The sequence below is a fragment of the Ornithorhynchus anatinus genome, chromosome 1 (assembly GCF_004115215.2).
Source record: "Ornithorhynchus anatinus isolate Pmale09 chromosome 1, mOrnAna1.pri.v4, whole genome shotgun sequence".
Taxonomy (NCBI): Eukaryota; Metazoa; Chordata; class Mammalia; order Monotremata; family Ornithorhynchidae; genus Ornithorhynchus; species Ornithorhynchus anatinus.
This window is the reverse complement of record NC_041728.1, coordinates 171,160,105-171,178,964: the sequence shown is the minus strand read 5'-3', so window position 1 is coordinate 171,178,964 and position 18,860 is coordinate 171,160,105.

Sequence of the window (18,860 nt, the reverse complement as noted above, 5' to 3'; positions counted from 1 at the left end):
GGATAAGGAGACCAAATGGAGTAAAATAGCTGTAGAATATTGGAAGGGGTCCAAAGAACAGATGTCCCTGTGGGGGAACAGAACAGATTTGTTGGGGGTGGGTGTATGGAAATGAAAAGAGGCAAGGAGGTTTTGGTCTTCATAGAGATTTTCAAAATTGGTGGGGATAGAGATTGTGCAGTGCGTGCCCAGTTTGGTATGTGAGGTGGGATGGATCAGGTGGTCACTGGGGTAGAAAAATGGGAGGTGGACAGTGGAAGGATCATCAGAGACATCCACATGGATATCAAGTCCCCAAGGATTAATTTACTGATGGAGAATGAGAGGAAGAAGGTAAGAAAGGGATCAAAATGGTCAAGGAGCTTGGAGGAAGGGCCTGGGGGGAGGGGGAGGGGGGACTGTAGATGACCAGAACTAGTAATTGGAGTAGGTGGTAGAGGTGGATGATATGGGCTTCCAAGTAAGGGAATGGGTGAGGTGGAATGGTGCAAAAGCAGCACGAAGAGCACAAAGGAAGCCTACTCCTCAATCTGTCACTAAGTCCTGTCGGTTCAGCTTTCACAACATTGCTACAATCTGCCCTTGCCTCTCCACCCAAACTGCTGCCACTTTAATCCAAGCATTTATCCTATCCCGCCTTGATAACTGCATCAGCCTCCTTGCTGACCTCCCTGCCTCCTGTCCCGCCAAATTCCAGTCCATACTTCACTGTGCTGCCCACATCAAACAGAAATTCCTTACCACCAGCTTCAAAGCACTCAGTCATCTCACCCCCTCCTACCTTACCTTGCTGCTCTCCTACTACAACAACCCAGCCCGTGAGCTTCACTCACCATACCTCCTCTCAACTATCTTTCCAGTGACCTCTTGCCCACATCCTGCCTCTGGCCTGGTACACGCTCCCTCCTCGTATCCAACAGACGATTATTCTCCCCACCTTCAAAGTCTTATTGAAAGTACATCTCCACGAGGGCTTCCCTGACTAAACCCTGATTTCTTCTTCTCCCACTGCCTTCTGCAATGCCCTTGCACTTGGATTTGCTCCCTGTATTCACCTCTCCCCGGAGACAGCAGTAGGGGAGATCGTGTCATCTGGGAAGAGCCAAGTTTCAGCAATGGTGAACAGGAGCAGTGACTGGGTCACGAACAGGTCAAGGATGAAGGGAAGCTCTCCCATTTTTAAGGGGGAGAGGGGATTCCACAGGCCGCTCCTGGCTGAGGCCTGTGCTGGGAATCAACTCTCGGAGGAGACATCTCCGAATAAGGGCATTTAAGCTGGGATCTGATTGGGAGAGGGCCACCGATGTCTTGAAATTCAGCCGACTTTCCATTTTTCAGGGTAATTGGGGTCAGGGAAAGCATCGCATTTTAGCTCTAACCACCGTCCCCAGCAAACCTCGAAACCAGAGTTTAAACTCTGTTGTTTCCTGAAGATCAGTAGTAATAATGGCATAGTAGTAATAGCAGTAGAAATAGTAATAATTTCTTGAGCATGCTCTGGTAAAGTCCTGTACTCAGGGCCTAGGAAGTATAAAACTATTCATTCAACTGTATTTATTGAGCACTTACTGTGTGCAGAGCACCATACTAAGTGCTTGGGAGAGTACATCACAACAATAAACAGTCAAATTGCCTGCCCACGACAAGTTTACAGTCTGGGGTGTTGGGGACACAGACACCAGTACAAATAAATAAAATTTGGATATGTGCATAAGTGCTGTGGGGCTGGGATAGAGGAAGAGCAAAGGGAGCAAGTCAGGGTGACGCAGAATGGAATGGGAGATGAGGGAAAAGAGGGAGTTACTCTGGGAAGACCTCTTGGAATTGTGCTCTTAATTAGACTTTGAAGGCCGGGAGAGTAATTGTCAGATTGGAGGAGGGAGGGCGTTCCAGGCCAGAGGCAAGGTGTGGGCTAGGGGACGGCGGTGAGACAGGCGAGATGGAGGCACAGCGAGAAGGTGAAAACAGTCAATGGAGACAGTCCCTGCCCACATGCTGTTTACATCTAATGGGGGAAGATAGGCATAAAACTATCTACAGAATAATCAGATGAAATAATTGAATGTACAACTGAATAAAGGTAAGCACTGGATTTGATATAGACAAGTACATAAGTGCTAGAGAGGGCTGATGGGTTTTGAATGAAATGGTGAAAGTGGCCAAGAGGCAGGCAGGGGATGAGAAGCAAATATTCTGGATTATCCAAACTGAATGATCACCCGTGAGACGAATGAGTAAGAGTTCTGCTAAGAGGGAGAACAGTATATAAAACAGCCTAGTTACCCCAACTGTAAACTCAAGGGGGTCAGGGAACGTGCCTACCTCCTCTATTGTATAGGGCACCTATATCTCTTATGCTATTTAAAATAGGTTGGGAGAAAACATAGGGAAGGGTAAAAGGAAAGATTCCTTCAGTAGTCTTCTAGGGAATGAATCCGTTGGGAGCTACAAAACACACCTTTTCTACCTTCTAGTTTTCCAAACTCCCATAGGGGAGCTGTGCTATCATTGTGACTTTCTCCTTTCTCATCTTTCTTGGTGGTGGTTCTTGTAAACAGGTAAACTGAGTTCTTGTAAGGAATCACAAGGCCACACTGAGAGAAGCAGTGTGGCTTAGTGGAATGAGTATGGTCTTGGGAGTCAGAGTTTGTGGGTTCTAATACCAGCTCCAACACTTGTCTGCTGTCTGACCTTGGGCAAGCCACTTAACTTCTCTGTGCCTCAGTTACCTCATCTGTAAAATGGTTATTAAAACTGTGAGCCTCACGAGGGACAACCTGATTACCTTGTATCTACTCCAGCACTTAGAACAGTGCTTGGCACATAGTAAGTCCTTAACAAATACTATAATTATTATCATTATTATTAAGACCTGAGTCCTGTTTTCTCTGCCAGTAATTTTGAGAAAATCCCTTACCTCTTGTGTGTTTCTGTTTTTCCCATCCCTACACTGGGCTCCAGGATATTTATCATACCTTTTTTTCCTGGGGCTGGTGAAAGGAAGAAGTACAAAAGGATTTACCTGATCAGCTCAGAGGAGGGCTATATGACCACTGATTCAGTGAGCCCATTGATCTATTAATCAATAGTATTTTTTGAGTACCTCTGTTGTCCTATGAGTCTTTTCACCATGTTTATAGAATCAGCCAATCAATGGTACTTATTCAGTGCTTACTATTCATTCAATCGTATATTCATTCATTCAATCATATTTATTGAGTGCTTACTATGTTCAGAGCACTGTACTAAGCGCTTGGAATGTACAATTCGACAACAGTTAGAAACAATCCCTACCCAACAACGGGCTCACAGTCTCCTGCAGAAACGCTCTGGGCCTGTCACTCCCCTTCTTAAAAACCTCCAGTGGTTGCCTATCAACCTCCACACGAAACAAAAATTTCTCACTCTAGGCTACAAGGCTCTCCATCACCTTGCCCCCTCCTACCAGTCCTCCCTTCTCTTTTTCTACTGCCCACCCTGCACACTCCGCTCCTCTGCCACTCATCTCCTCACTGTCCCCGGTTCTTGCCTATCCCGCCGTTGTCCCCTGGGCCACGTCCTCCCGCTGTCCTGGAATGCCTTCCCTCCTCACCTCCACAAAACTAATTCTCTTCCCCTCTTCAAAGCTCTACTTAGAGCTCACCTCCTCCAAGATGCCTTCCCAGACTGAGCTTCCCCTTTTCCTTCTGTTTCCTCTGCCCCCCCTTCATCTCCCCTCAGCTAAGCCCCTTTTTCCCCACCTTTCCCTCTGCTCCTCCCCGTCTCCCTTCCCCTCCCCTCAGCACTTTGCTCGTCCGCTCATTTGTATATATTTTTTATTACCCTATTTATTTTGTTAATGAGATGTACATCCCCTTGATTGTATTTATTGCTATTGTTTTTGTCTGTCTGTCTCCCCCAATTAGACTGTAAGCCCGTCAATGGGCAGGGACTGTCTCTGTTGCCGATTTGTACATTCCAAGTACTTAGTACAGTGCTCTGCACATAGTAAGCACTCAATAAATACTATTGAATGAATGAATAAATGGGGGAGATAGACAACAAAAAAACCCAAAAAACAGGTAGTCTGACATCAATATCATCAAGATAAATAAAATCATAGTTATAAACACATCATCAAAATCGAGTAATAAATAATATATACAAATATGTATATACGCAAATATGTAAGGAGGGGAAGGGGGAAGAGCAGATGAAGAAGGGGGAATGGAGAGGGGAGGAGGAGCAGAGGGAAAGGGAGGGCTCAGTCTGGGAAGGCCTCCTGGAGGAGGTGAACTCTCAGTAGGGCTTTGAAGAGGGGAAGAGAGTTAGTTTGGCGGAGGTGAGGAGGGAGGGTATTCCAGGACAGCAGGAGGACTTGGGCCAGGGGTCGACGGAGGGACAGGCGAGAACGAGGCACAGTGAGGAGGTTAGTGGCAGAAGAGAGGAGTGTACGGGGTAGGCTATAGAAGGAGAGAAGGGAGGTGAGGTCGGAGGGGGCCAGGGGATGGAGAGCTTTGAAGCCAAGAGTGAGGAGTTTTTGCTTCATGCGAAGGTTGATAGGCAACCACTGGAGGTTTTTGAGGAGGAAAGTGACATGCCCAGAGTGTTTCTGTAGAAAGATAATCAGGTCAGTGGAATGAAGAATAGACTGCAGTGGGGAGAGACAGGAGGATGGGAGATAAGAGAGGAGGCTGATGCAATATTCCAGTCGGGATATTATGAGAGCTTGTACCAGCACAGTAGCAGTTTGGATGGAAAGGAAAGGGTGGATCTTGGCGATGTTGTGAAGGTGAGACTGGAAGGTTTTGGTGATGGATTAGATGTGTGAGGCGAATGAGAGAGCAGAGTCAAGGAGAGCGCTTACTGTGTGCAGAGCAATGTACTAAGCCCTTGAAGGAAAGCACTGTACTAAGCATTCTTATTGCTGAATTGTGCTTTCCAAGTGCTTAGTACAGTGCTCTGCACACATTAATACGATTGAATGAATGAATGAATAAAAGCACTTGCGAGAGTACAATACCATAGAGTTTACAGTCTACAATCTTCATCTCCCTCCCCATCCACACTGTGACCATGCTAGTCCAGGACTTTGTCATAGCCCAGCTTGACTACTTTACCAGCTTTCTGACTCTCTCCCCTCGACAGTCCATAGTTGAATCAGCTGCCGGTTCATTTTTCCAAAATATAAATCTGATACACCTCTCACTTCTCAAAAACCTCCAAAAGCTCTCCTCAGGAAGCAGAAACTCCTGACCATTCATTTTTTCATTCAATCCCACTTACTGAATGCTTACTGTGTGCAGAGCACTGTAGTAAGCACTTGGGAGAGTACAATACAACAATAAACAGATACGTTACCTGCCCACAATGAGCTTATGGTCAGTAAGAGGAGATAGACATTAATATAAATAAATTACAGATATGTACATAAGGGCTGGTGTGGGGGAGATGAATAAAGGGAGAAAGTCAAGGTGATGCAGAAAGGAGTGGGAGAAGAGGAAAGGAGGGCTTAGTCAGGGAAGGCCTCTTGGAGGAGATGTGCCTTCAATAAGACTTTGAAGCGGGGGAGAGTAATTGTCTGTCAGATATGAGGCTGAAGGACACTCCAGGCCAGAGGCAGGATGTGGGTGAGAGTTTGGCGGTGAGATAGAGAGTTTGGCAGTGAGATAGATGAGATCGAGGTACAGTGAGAAGGTTAGCATTAGAGAAGTGAAGTGTGCAATCTGGGATATAGTGGGAGAGTAGTGAGGTGAGGTAGGAGTATTTTAAAGGTGAGGAGTTTCTGTTTGTAGCAGAAGTGGATAACCATCAGCTCTTTCCTTCCTACTTATCCTCTCATTTCTCCTAATGCATCCCAGCTCGTATGTTTAGTTCCTCCTAAATCATCCTGCCCACTGGGCCTCATTCTCATCTTTTTGCTGACCTCCTGCTCACACTCTCCCTCTTACCTGAAACTCCCTTCCCCCCCATATCTGGAAACTCAGTGCCCTCCCCAGTTTCAAAGCCCTTCTGAAATCATATCTCCTCCTGGAAGCCCTCCTTGATTAATCGCTCATTTCCCCATCCTAGTTCTCACCTATTTGGTATTTTAGCACCTCCATGCCACATCAGCCCACCCCCTGTAGCATTTACATAGCACCTTTCTTCATATTCTGTTACTTCCCCATTTTTTATTTATTTTAATGTTTATCTCTCCCAACAGTCCTGTAACCTTCTGACTAATTCTATTGTGCTCTCCCAAGTGCTTAGTGCAGAGCACTGAACAGAGTAGGTGCTCAATAAATACTGTTGTCACTGATTATAGAGAACTGAAATAGGTGCTTGGGTGAGTACTATAGAATTTATAGAGATGAGGGAGATGACGTTCATGAAAGTTTCTCATGAGTCAACAATTTCATAACAATCTCATAACAATCTCACAGCAATCTCACAATCTCCAAAGGCAAATCTCATAATACCTGCTACAGCTTCCCATTTTCCCAGTCCGCTCTTCTATCCCAGGCATAAAACCCTATTTTTCAGCATTCTGCCTGTTTGTTCCATTAGGAAAATACTCTTGAGAAGTAATTCCCCTAATACTACCTTTATAAAAACCCGCCCCGTAATACCAGCCAATTCACTAATGTTTGTATGGCATTAAAGAGCCACCTGGGTTTGCGAATTGGTTTGTGGGGATCTCACTGTGAAGTGAAAGAGACTGGTAGATGTGTAAATAAATATGTGATCAAATTATCTTCCTCTGTCAGGAAGGAATCCCAGATGGCAAGAAAAGCAGCATACTCTAATGAAAAGAGCATGGGCCTGGAGTCAGAGGACCTGGGTTCTAATCCCAGTTCTGCCACTTACCTGCTGTGTGACCTTGGACAAGTCACTTAACTTATCTGTGCCTCAGTTTCCTCAACTGTAAAATTGGGATTCAATACCTCTTCTCCCTCCAATTTAGATTCTGAGTCCCAAGTGTGACAGGGACCGTGTCTGACCTAATTGATTTGTATCTATCCTGGAGCTTTGAACAGAGCTTGATACATAAATACCATATTTAACTAATACATAAAAAAGGATTGAATTCCTACACAACTGGTATTTCCTCCCCAGTGTCTGATCAGTGAAAGCCAAATCTTCTCTAAAGTATAAGAGAGCCTAGAACAAATGTCTGGATCATCATACTACAAAAACCTTGAGTATCAAAGAACCCAAGGCTTTCAGTGGTCCCTAACTGGGTTGACTCACCTCTCATTCATTCATTCATTCAATAGCATTTATTGAGCGCTTACTATGTGCAGAGCACTGTACTAAGTGCTTGGAATGTACAATTTGGCCACAGATAGAGACAATCCCTACCCAGTGATGGGCTCTCAGTCTAATCGGGGGAGACAGACAGCAGAGCAAAACAGAACAAAATGAAAACAAGACAACATTATCACAATAAATAAAATCAGGGGGATATACACCTCATTAACAAAATAAATAAGGTAATAAATAATATATACAAAGGAGCATAGTGCTGAGGGGAAGGGAAGGGGGAAGGGGAGGAGCAAAGGGTGGAGGGGGAGCAGAGGGAAAAGGGGGATCTCAGTCTGGGAAGGCCTCCTGGAGGAGGTGAGCTCTGAGTAGGGCTTTGAAGAGGGGAAGAGAGTTAGTTTGGCGGAGGTGAGGAGGGAGGGCATTCTAGGACAGCAGAAGGATGTGGGCCAGGGGTTGATGGCGGGATAGGCATGAACAGGGGACAGTGAGGAGGTGAGTGGCAGAGGAGCGGAGTGTGCGGGGTGGGCAGTAGAAAGAGAGAAGGCAGGAAAGGTAAGAGGGGACAATAATAATAATAATAATGTTGATATTTGTTAAGCACTTACTATGTGCCGAGCACTGTTCTAAGCGCCGGGGTAATTACGGGGTAATCAGGTTGTCCCACTTGAGGCTCACAGTCTTCATCTCCATTTTACAGATGAGGTAACTGAGACACAGGGAAGTGAAGCGACTTGCCCACAGTCACACAGCTGACAAGTGGCAGAGCCGGGAGTCGAACTCATGACCTCTGACTCTGAAGCCCAGGCTCTTTTCCACTGAGCCATGCTGCATCCCCAAGGTGATGGAGAGCTTTGAATTCATGAGGGAGGAGTATTTTTTTCGTGTGGAGGTTAATGGGCAACCACTGGAGGTTTTTAAGGATGGGAGTGACATGCCCAGAGCATTTCCATAGGAAGATGATCCAGGTAGCAGAATGAAGAATAGACTAGAGTGGGGAGAGACAGGAGGAAGGGAGATCAGAGAGAAGGCTGACACAATAATCCAGCCGGGAAATTATGAGAGCTTGTACCAGCACGATAGCTGTTTGGATGGAGAGGAAAGGGCGGATCTTGGCGATATTGTGAAGGTGAGACCGGCAGGCATTGGTGACGGATTGGATGTGTGGGGTGAATGAGAGAGCTGAGTCAAGGATCACACCAAGATTGAGGGCCTGTGAGACGGGAAGGATGGTTGTGCTGTCCACAGTGACAGGGAAGTCAAGGAGAGGACAGGGCTTGGGAGGGAAGATAAGGAGCTAAGTTTGGGACATGTTGAGTTTTAGGTGGCGGGCAGACATCCAGGTGGAGACGTCCTGGAGGCAGGAGGAGATAATAATAATAATAATGTTGGTATTTGTTAAGCGCTTACTATGTGCCGAGCACTGTTCTAAGGGCTGGGGTAGACACAGGGGAATCAGGTTGTCCCACGTGGGGCTCCCGGTCTTAATCCCCATTTTACAGATGAGGGAGCTGAGGCACCAAGAAGTTAAGTGACTTGCCCAAAGTCACACAGCTGACGAGTGGCCGAGCCAGGATTCGAACTCATGACCTCTGACTCCAAAGCCCGTGCTCTTTCCACTGAGCCACGCTGCTTCTTAGATACGAGCCTGAAGGGCTGAAGGGCTGAAGGGAGGGGTGGGTAATATGTGAATTATCCAACCTCTCTACTCTCTTCTACTCAAAACCCTCCACTGTCTCCATGTGTCTCTTCAGCTCAAACCAAAACTCCTCACAGTTGTCTTTAGGAGCAACAGCAGGGTGGCCTAGTGAAAAGAGCATGGTCCTGGAAATCAGAGGACCAGAGATCTAATCCCGACTCTGCCATGAACCCTCTGTGTGATCTTGGGCAAATCATTTAACTTCTCTGTGACTCAGCTCCCTCACTGGCAAAATGGGAATTTAATATCTGTTTTCCTTCCTACTTGGACTGTGAGCCCCATGTGGAACGTGATTATCGAATATCTTCCCCAGTGCTTAGTATAGTGCTTGACACATAGTAAGCACTTAATAAATACCACAATTATTATTATTATTGTTATTCAGGTCTGTCCATCATATGTCCCTCCAGTTCTGTTGTCTAAGTGCTCTCTTTTCTGACTATTCCCCCGACTCTCAGTCTTCATTCCTCCCAAGATACCCTTCTAGCTAGACTTTTCTTTCAATTCTCCTGCTTCCTTCCCCTTGCTCACTCTGCTCTCTCCCTCCAACCAGCCTCCCATCGGCCAGCCCACAGTTCTCCCCACTTTCAAATCCTTCTTAAAATCCTACCCTCAACAAACCCTCTACAATTAATTTCCAAGTTCCCTGGATCATAGCGTCCCTTCAGCTAGCATTTATGAATGTATTTACCCTCCTTACATGTATGTACATGTATGCCCCCTTAATCTGTTTATTTTGACCACTGCACTTATAAAGATATCTATGTTTGTATCCCCAATTTGAGTGTAAGCTCCTTTAAGGGCAGAGTATATGCCTCTCCAATATCCTGTTCTTACCAAGTGTTTAGTATAGTGCTCTTCACCAAGCTGGTGCTCAATAAATGCTAATACTACTTCTACTAGTCATAGTCCTCCTCCTCTCTGATTCATTTGGCCAAATTCCCTGCTTATTAGGACCATCCCTGGTGGTGGATCAGGGAAACAGTGAGAAACCCAAGATCACACTCCGCAATGTCAGCCACTGATTCTGATTCTCCCATCTGTCACCCCACCCCTCCCCATCCCCCCAACTCTAATTTAGGCAGGCTTTGAGTAACACCAGTCTCCGGTTTTAATTCTTCTCCAGAGTCATCGCAGAACCCTACAAGACCGCACAGCTATCGGGATCGTTTCTCCAAGTGTAGGTTTCACAAACGTCTCCAGTTTAAATGAAAACAGAAATAACCTCTTTGATTTAGTGGCCTGCCTGGTACAAACCAATCATCATCTCTGCCTTTTTGAAATCCAGACCGCAGTGTGCGGCCATGACCCCGAGTAACTGTTGGGCCGACTGCATGTTCCCCTTCCACCAGAGGGCAGAGGAATGAGCCGTTGCTCACCAAGGAAAAGCAGGCCTTTCATCTCTTTTCGCCACATTGCCCCCCTCAGCAAAGTCGTTGCCAGCAGCCACAGGGTTGATGGTTGAGGCCAAAGACCATCGATTGTGAGACGGAGACCCTTAAATATTCAGAGTAAACAGAGCGCTTAAATGATAGAGGGTTGGTTGTGGGTTATTCTTGGGATCTTTCCCCAAACCCTTTAGGAATCGTGCCCTAACCAAACACAGTTAAAACAGTCCTGGGTATTTGGGATTAAAAAGCCACTGAGAAGCAGCTTGGCTTAGTGGATAGAGCATGGGCCTGAGAGTCAGGAGGACCCGGCTCTGCCACCTGTCTGTTGCAGGACCTTGGGCAAATCACTCAAATTCTCTGTACCTCATTTGCCTCATCCGTAAAATGGCAATTAAGACTGTGATCCCCACACTGGACATGGACTGTGTCCAAACTGATTAGCTCATATCTACTCCAGTACTTAGTACAGTGCCTGGCACATAGTCAGCACTTAATAAATACCATAAAAAAAGCATTTGGACAACTTTCTCCAGTGTTACTTCTGCCTTATAATGTCTTGCTTCTGTTTCTCACTGCAGTGATCCCCTTGACTTCTGATCCCTTGACATCTCTCTAAAAGGAAACTGGGCATTTTTCCCAAAAACAAGGTTTGGACATTCCTAGAGGATATCAAGTGAATAATAGCATCTTGCCCAATCTCGAATTTCTTTCTACTCTTTGAACATCTATTCCCCACAAATGGACCATTGAATGGAGCCCAGTGTGTGTTCAGCCTCCTTGGTGTCCTTTGCGATATCTCTGTTGCCGATGAAACGGTGAATTGAGTCCTATCAGCTGCAGCAAGCCTGCAGATTATCCCGAGAAGTCACTGAACTCTCCTACATGCCAAATATGTCTGGTGCCAAAAATAACTCCTTGGCATTTTGTGGGGCCCAGATCCTGCCAGGTGAATGAATTCCTCTGTAGAGCCAGGCTAGGCCCAAGAGAGAGATATTCATGTTTTCAGGACACTAAAGTGCTCGTGAAAGTCAGCGTGTGCTCAAGAGCCCAGCACCTGAAAGTAATTAGGCTGGGCCTGAGGAAATTGGGCTGTGAGCAAGTAATTGGAATAAAACAGGAAATTGCGCCCTGCTGCTTTGGTGCTGTATTTCTTCAGACTTCTGACACTCCCTGCCATCAAATGCCTCCATCCCATGCTCTTGGTACATGTGGACAAAGCTTTGAGGCTGATTTTTTTTCTTTTTTAAATCCCCATACGCTAGTTGCTTTGAATCTAGTGGCTGGTCTTCGCAGTGTCCTCTAGTACACTGGAACCTTAGTTGACTAAAACTGCCTTGGCTGAAAAATTCAATTCAAATTGACAGGTTTGTACTGGATCAACCCACACTTGCTAATTACTCATGACAGAAACTGATCATGGAGCAGCAGGTAGATAGAGCACCAAAAGACATTCAACAAACAGTTGACAACTCCACTTTCCTCAGTATACTTGGCCCCAAGCTCCACCCAAGATAGACACTCAGTACACAGTAATGATAATGATGATTTTGGTGAAGATGAAGAGTAACTACGAAGGCACTGGGGCAAGAGGGCAAACCTTTAGGCTAGGAAAATTTATATTGAGGGAGGAAATTTCTCACAGAGTCTCCTTAAACTAACCTCTATCATAGATGTGTTTTGTTTCTCTAGGTTTCTTGACTCCTTTTTCTTCCCCCTCTTCCTCCACACCCACCCTTACAGATAAGTGCAGACCCAGAAGTAGGAAGGAAAAAGAACTGATCATCACCTCCTACTTCCTTAAGTTAAACACATACCCATCCTTCTTCCTGATCTTTATAAACTGTCTCGTAAGGAGAGTCCCTTGAAAATTAGAAAAATGAGGAAACTGAGGCACAGAGAGATTAAGTGATCAGCCCAAGGGAACAGGCTGGGAGTCAGAGGATCTGGGTTCTAATCTTGGCACTGCTACTTATCTGGTATGTGACCATGGGCAAGTCTAGGCCTCAGTTTTCTCTTCTGTAAATTGTGGGGCCTAAAATATCTATTCTCACTCCCTATTAGACTGTGGACCCTATGTATATTATATTATTATAAACTCCTTATGGGCAGGGTTTGGGTCTCACACACTGTGGCACTCTCCCAAAGGTTTAGTATAGTACCCTGCACCCAGTGGGTATTCCTGGGAAAGGCAAGCAGACAGAAATTATTTACAAATAATGGGAGTCAAAGGAAGAATGAGGTTGTGGCCGGAGATAGTGCAAGTATATCAGGATGAAATAGCTGAATAATGAAATGCAAGAATACATAAATATTCAAGTAATGCATCCATAAAGAGTATAGAACACCTGTATGTGTCTCTTGGAAGAATACAATAGAGTGAGAATACACTATCGATGTCTACAAAAAGCTAGGCTAGCAGATGAAATCATAATAGTATTTACAGAAGGAAGGTGAAAATGGGAAAATGCATATTTAGAGAAGCAGAAGTGCTTAAATAGTAGGGCTTGAAAGACCATATAATGTAAAAGTGCTCTGAGTGCTTAAATGAGAAGTTGGCACAGGAGGGCTGAGACCATGGAAAGGGAATATGACCCGGGGAGAAGAATAATTGACCAGGGAAATATTTCTGGGGGAAAGGCGATTTCAGTGCTGAAGTTAGTACTCTGGAGGAAGAGGTGAGATGATAGGTTAAAGTGGAGGCTGTGGATTTCACCTGTCTGATCTCTCCTTTCCCATGACTTGGATCAGTGAGACTTTCTATAGAACTTGGAACTTTTGGTGTCTATTTGGGTTTAATGAAAAAAAAATGTTGGTATTTGTTAAGCGCTTACTATGTGCAGAGCACTGTTCCAAGTGCTGGGGTAGATACAGGGTAATCAGGTTGCACCACGTGAGGCTCACAGCTAATCCCCATTTTACAGATGAGGTAACTGAGGCACAGAGAAGTTAAGTGACTTGCCCACAGTCACAATGAAGACACCCTTCACTGACTGCAGAAGTAGGTCGTCCCTGTGTTTGGGTTCGGTGTGCCCAGGACTGTGGATCTCTCATTGGCCTTTTCAACCACACACACTCTCATAGGTAAACTTCACCATCAGTATCATCTCTTTGGAATCCATAGGACACGAGAAGCAGCAAGGCTCAGTGGAAAGAACACGGGCTTGGGAGTCAGAGTTCATGGGTTCTAATCCCGGCTCCTCCACTTGTCAGCTGTGTGACTTTGGTCAACTCACTTAACTTCTCTGTGCCTCAGTTACCTTATCTGTAAAATGGGGATTAAGACTGTGAGCCCCATGTGGGACAACGTGATTACCTTTTATTCCCCCCCAGCACTTAAAACAGCTCTTAGCACCTAGTAAGCGCTTAACAAATGTCATTATTATTATTAATAACTACATAATGACAGTCATTGTCCTGATCCATAGGGTCCTTCAGCCTCTGCCTGAGAAGTGACTTTTGCTCCATTTTGTTTTGTTCAGGTCCCAGTTCAATAATGTGCACAGCTTGCCAGAACTCATAAATAATAAGACTAAAAACAAAGATCCATTAGAATTCTAAACTCGGAGAATGCCAAGACGTTCTTTTCTAGGTAGGTAGGGTTAAAACAACAGCTGGGGAAATAAATTGCTCTGTTTCTTCACCATATTCGATTGCTGGCTTTCTCTGAGTATAAGCTCCATTCCTGGAGCAAACTCTGACACGGGGTGGTGGGAAGGGGAAGAGTTATTTAGGGCTTTGCAAGAGAAGAAAACCCGTTAGAATCTATGACTGCCGAGGAGCCGCTGCAGTGGGAAGCAGAACAAGGTAACACTCAGCCTTCCTTTATTGCCTGAGTCTCTGTAGGAATGCTACTGGGGCTCCTGGGCTTTATGAGCATTTGGATCTACTTGGAAGGGCCAACATGCTGTAAATAAATGGTGTGTTTTATATTATGGAGAGGACAATTTACAGCCGACCAAGGCCTCTTTCAGACAGCCATTTAACTGGTAAGTAAAATGACCTAACACTTAAGAAATTTGGAAGCCACAAAACAACCTGTGTTGCAGCCACTCTGCTGATTTCTCCTGCCTGATTTACAGCACGTGTAAAACTGTGAACCGCTACTTTAAATACGTTTGCTGTAAAAATAAAAAAAAAATAAAAACCCCACACCTAAAGGGTTTTTTTTCTCCATGCTGGAGATGAAGCAACTCCTCTAACATCTTGCAAAACCATTGATTTGCCCGTGTTCTCCCAACCTCAGTTCTCCCAACCTCTGCTACCACCATCGAAATCTGTTCCCATCTCAAAGTGTTCTGAAGATGTGTCAGGTCATGAAAGCAAAGTGCTTTGAGATAAAAATAATAATAATGGTGGTATTTAATTGCTTACTATGTGCAAAGCACTGTTCTAAACGCTGGGGAGATACAAGGTGATCAAGTTGTCCCACATGGGGCTCACATTTTTAATCCCCATTTTACAGATGAGGTAACTGAGGCCCAGAGAAGTTAAGTCACTTGCCCAAAGTCACACAGCTGGCAAGCGGCAGAGCCGGAATTGGAACCCATGACCTCTGACTCCCAAGCCCGGGCTCTTTCCACTGAGCCGCGCTGCTTTCTTCAGAAGAAAGCATTCTAGCATTTCCAAGTTGTTGTTGTTATTAATATGAATTCTCCCTCATCTGGGCCTGACCCTGCCTTACCGATTTCTCCTCTTCAACTACAGTTCTCCATCTCGCTCTTTTCAATCCTTCCAAGCCAGGTTCCTAGCTACAGATCCTTCTTGACTCTGGCAGCTCTGTCCCCTCACTCAGTGCTGTTCTGCAGGTTTGGAAGACCCTTCCTCCCCACAACAGATAGATCACAGCTCTCCCCACACTCATATCTCTTCAAAAATCCCATCTTTTGCAACAGGGTTTCCCAGATAAATTTCCCAGCATTTTGAGACATATTCTGTGGGTAGGGAATGTGTCTGTTATATTGTTATGTGGTACCCTCCCAAGAGTTTAGTACAGTGGCCTGCGCATAATAAGTGTTTAACAAATGCGGTCGATTGATTCTAGCACTTATGATTAACTTAAATTACACCCTCCTCAGTATATGTTCTATACACACTATTCACTATATTATACTATATAGTATATGTACTACATATATTTATTACACATAATAGATATAGTTATTTATATTTTATATATGTGTGTTAGATTTTATTTGCATATATTTTAAATTCAGTGCCCTGAACACAATAAGTGCTTAACAAATGCAATTGATTGACTGATTGATTCTAGCACTTACCATGAACTTAAATTACACCCTCCTTAGTATATATACTATACTCACAATTCACTATATTATACTATATAGTATATGCATTACATATATTTATTTAAAAAATGTTGGTATTTTTTAAGCACTTACTATGTGCAGAGCACTGTTCTAAGCTCTGGGGTAGATACAGGGTAATCAGGTTGTCCTTTGTGAGGCTCACAGTCTTAATCCCCATGTTACAGATGAAGTAACTGAGGCACAGAGAAGTTAAGTGACTTGCTCACAGTCACACAGCTGACAAGTGACGGAGGCAGGATTCGAACCCATGACCTTTGACTCCGAAGCCCGTGCTCTTTCTATTGAGCCATGCTGTTTCTCTACATATAATAAATATATTTATACTTGATATGCATTTTATATTTGTATACATTTCATAACTATATAAAATCAGGGAACCTATCTGCTAACTCTATTTTATGTTCCCAAGTGCTTAGTACAGTACTCTGCACAAGTAAGCACTCAATAAATACTTTTGTTTGAGACATATATGTGTGTGTTTGTGTGTCCACTTTATTTTTGATGTCTCCAGTTGTAAATATGTTTATGTTTGCCTCCCCCATTAGACTGCAAACTCTTTGAGGGCAGGGAATATGTCATTAGTCTGTACTTTCAAATACCATCATTATTGTTATTATTATTACTTTCCAAGTGCCTAGAACAACACATTGTACTTAGTGAGCACTAAATAAATCTTACTACTAAACCTATTACTACAATTACTATTGACACACAGAATTCCACTATCATTGTCCTTCTGACCTATTTTGAAGACTGTGCAATTTTGATCCTCTCTTCCTAAGATTCTGGGGTTTCAAACTGGGTGTCCACTCTGGAAGGCTTAGGAAATATGTTTGTAGTAGTATTAGTGATAGTATTAAGTGCTTGTTGTTTTGTGGAACACTGTAATGAGTGCTTGGAGAGAATACCTAGGTAAGAATTAGACATGATCCCTGTCTTTCAGGGGGCTCACAAAATAAGGTTATAACTGAGGAGAAGAGATCAGAAAAGGTCACATCAGAAATGATCATACACTAAAACAAAAAAGACAGAAAAATACGCAAAATAAAAACAGAAATCAGAAGGGTGCTGTGTCTGGAGGAGCAGAATTTTAGGCTCCTAGGAATTCAGAGATCAGGGCACCCCTGTAGTCACAGTAACTGTTACAGCAGCCACCAGTCTTCATAGAGTTTAGTGTCAGATTCACACTATGAGGGGTTTTCTTTGCCCTGCTGGGGTGGTAGAAGGCAATATGGGGTGTTTTTCCTCAAGGGCACGGAGGAGAGATGGTGATGGAGCAGTCGGTGTGACTGGCTGTCCAGTGGGTCGGGGAACACCTAAGATCCACTCTATATAATGATAATCACCATAATAATGATTGTGGTATTTTTTAAGCAGTTATCATGTGTCATGCACTATATAAAGTGAGGGGTGGATACAAGCAAATTGGGTTGACAACAGTTCCTGTCCCACATGGGGGTCACAGTCTCATTCCCCATTTTACAGATGAGGTAACTGAGCCCCAAAGAAGTTAAGTGACTTGCCTAAGATCACACAGCAGACAAGTGAAAGAGCCCTGTGGCCAAGAGAATGGCATAAAAACCAATACCACACAGACACACCTTAGTGACCTGAAAAGCAGTGAGCTGACCTCAAAATTGGGGGAATTCACTTCCAGGAAGACTCTAAATATTCAACACTTTATCCAAACCCCTGCCTGGCCTCCCATTCCCCAACTTCTACACCAACAATTCCCCTCCTTCAAACCATCCTCTCCAGGGCTGTTCTTGACACTGCCAAATGCTGTGATCAAACCCCAAATGAAACACAAGCTCAATGTGGCGTAGCAGGTCACCACTGGAAACTATCACCAAAGGCAGATCGGCATTGAGAAATGGAATGACTGCCTTGGAGCAGAAGTTTCAGAAAGACTGCAACACCAAAAGGGAAAAACCCAAACGGTGCTAGGCGCTGTGGCAGCAAATGCAACAATGGGGCATAAGAGCAACCTGAGATGCATCTGGGACAGAAGGGAGCATCCATCACGCGTAGGTGTTTTCCACCATCTTTGCAGGCATTAGTAAATCTGACCCTCATTAGTCTCGATTTCAAACGAATCACTTATACACTGTGGGGGGCAGGCAGTGAATGCTTGTTTTCTGGTGTGGTACTCTAATTCTCCTCTTCCTGCTCCTCAGCAAATTTGTTTAAGCAAGCCCTTGTCCTGCCCCATTCATTCATTCACTCATTCAATCGTATTTATTGAGCACTTACTGTGTGCAGAGCATTGTAGTAAGTGCTTGGAAAGTACAGTTCAGCCCCATACATCATAAACTCTCTGCCCAACTTGCCCGGAGTGCACATTATCATCTTCATTGTGCTATTTGCTAAACACAGTGTGCCAAGCACTGTACCATCTTTAATTTATATAATATAAATTATTTCTTTCTATTAATTTATGTCTCCCCCTCTGGACTGTAAGCTCGTCATGGGCAGAGAATGTTTCTGCCAACTCTGCTGTACCTGTCCAAGTGCTTATTACAGTGTTCTGCACATAGTAAGTGCTCAGTAAATACCAATGATGATGATGGGTTCTAATCCCAGCTCTGCCACTTGCCTGCCTTGGGCAAGTCACTTCACTTCTCTGTGCCTCAGTTCCCTCATCTGTAAAATGGAGATTAAGACTGTGAACCCCATGTGAGACAGGGACTGTGTCCAACCTGATTTGCTTGTATCCACCCCAGCACATAGTATAGTGCCTGGCACATAGTAAGCCCTTAACAAATACCATTATTATTATTATTACCCAACAGACAATTCCTCTCTCCACCTTTAAAGCCTTATTGAAGGCACATCTTCTACAAGGGGCCCTACTTTCTTCTTCTCCTTTTCTTTGTCACCCTGACTTGCTCCTTTCATTCATTCCCCGCTCCCAGCCCCATAGCACTTGTGTACATATCTGTAATTGATTCATTTATTTATTTCTATTAATGTCTGCCTCCCCTCCTAGACTGTAAATTCACTGTGGGCAGGGAATGTGTCTGTTATAGTGAACTTTCCCCAGGACTTCTTACAGAACTCTGCACACAGTAAGCACTCAGTAAATATGATTGACTCACTGACCGAATACTAAGTTCTGGGATAGATACAAGATAATCAGGTCAAGATAATCCCTGACCCCTGTGGGGCTCACATTCTAACTAGAAGGGAGAAGAGGAATTTCATCCCCATTTTGTGGAT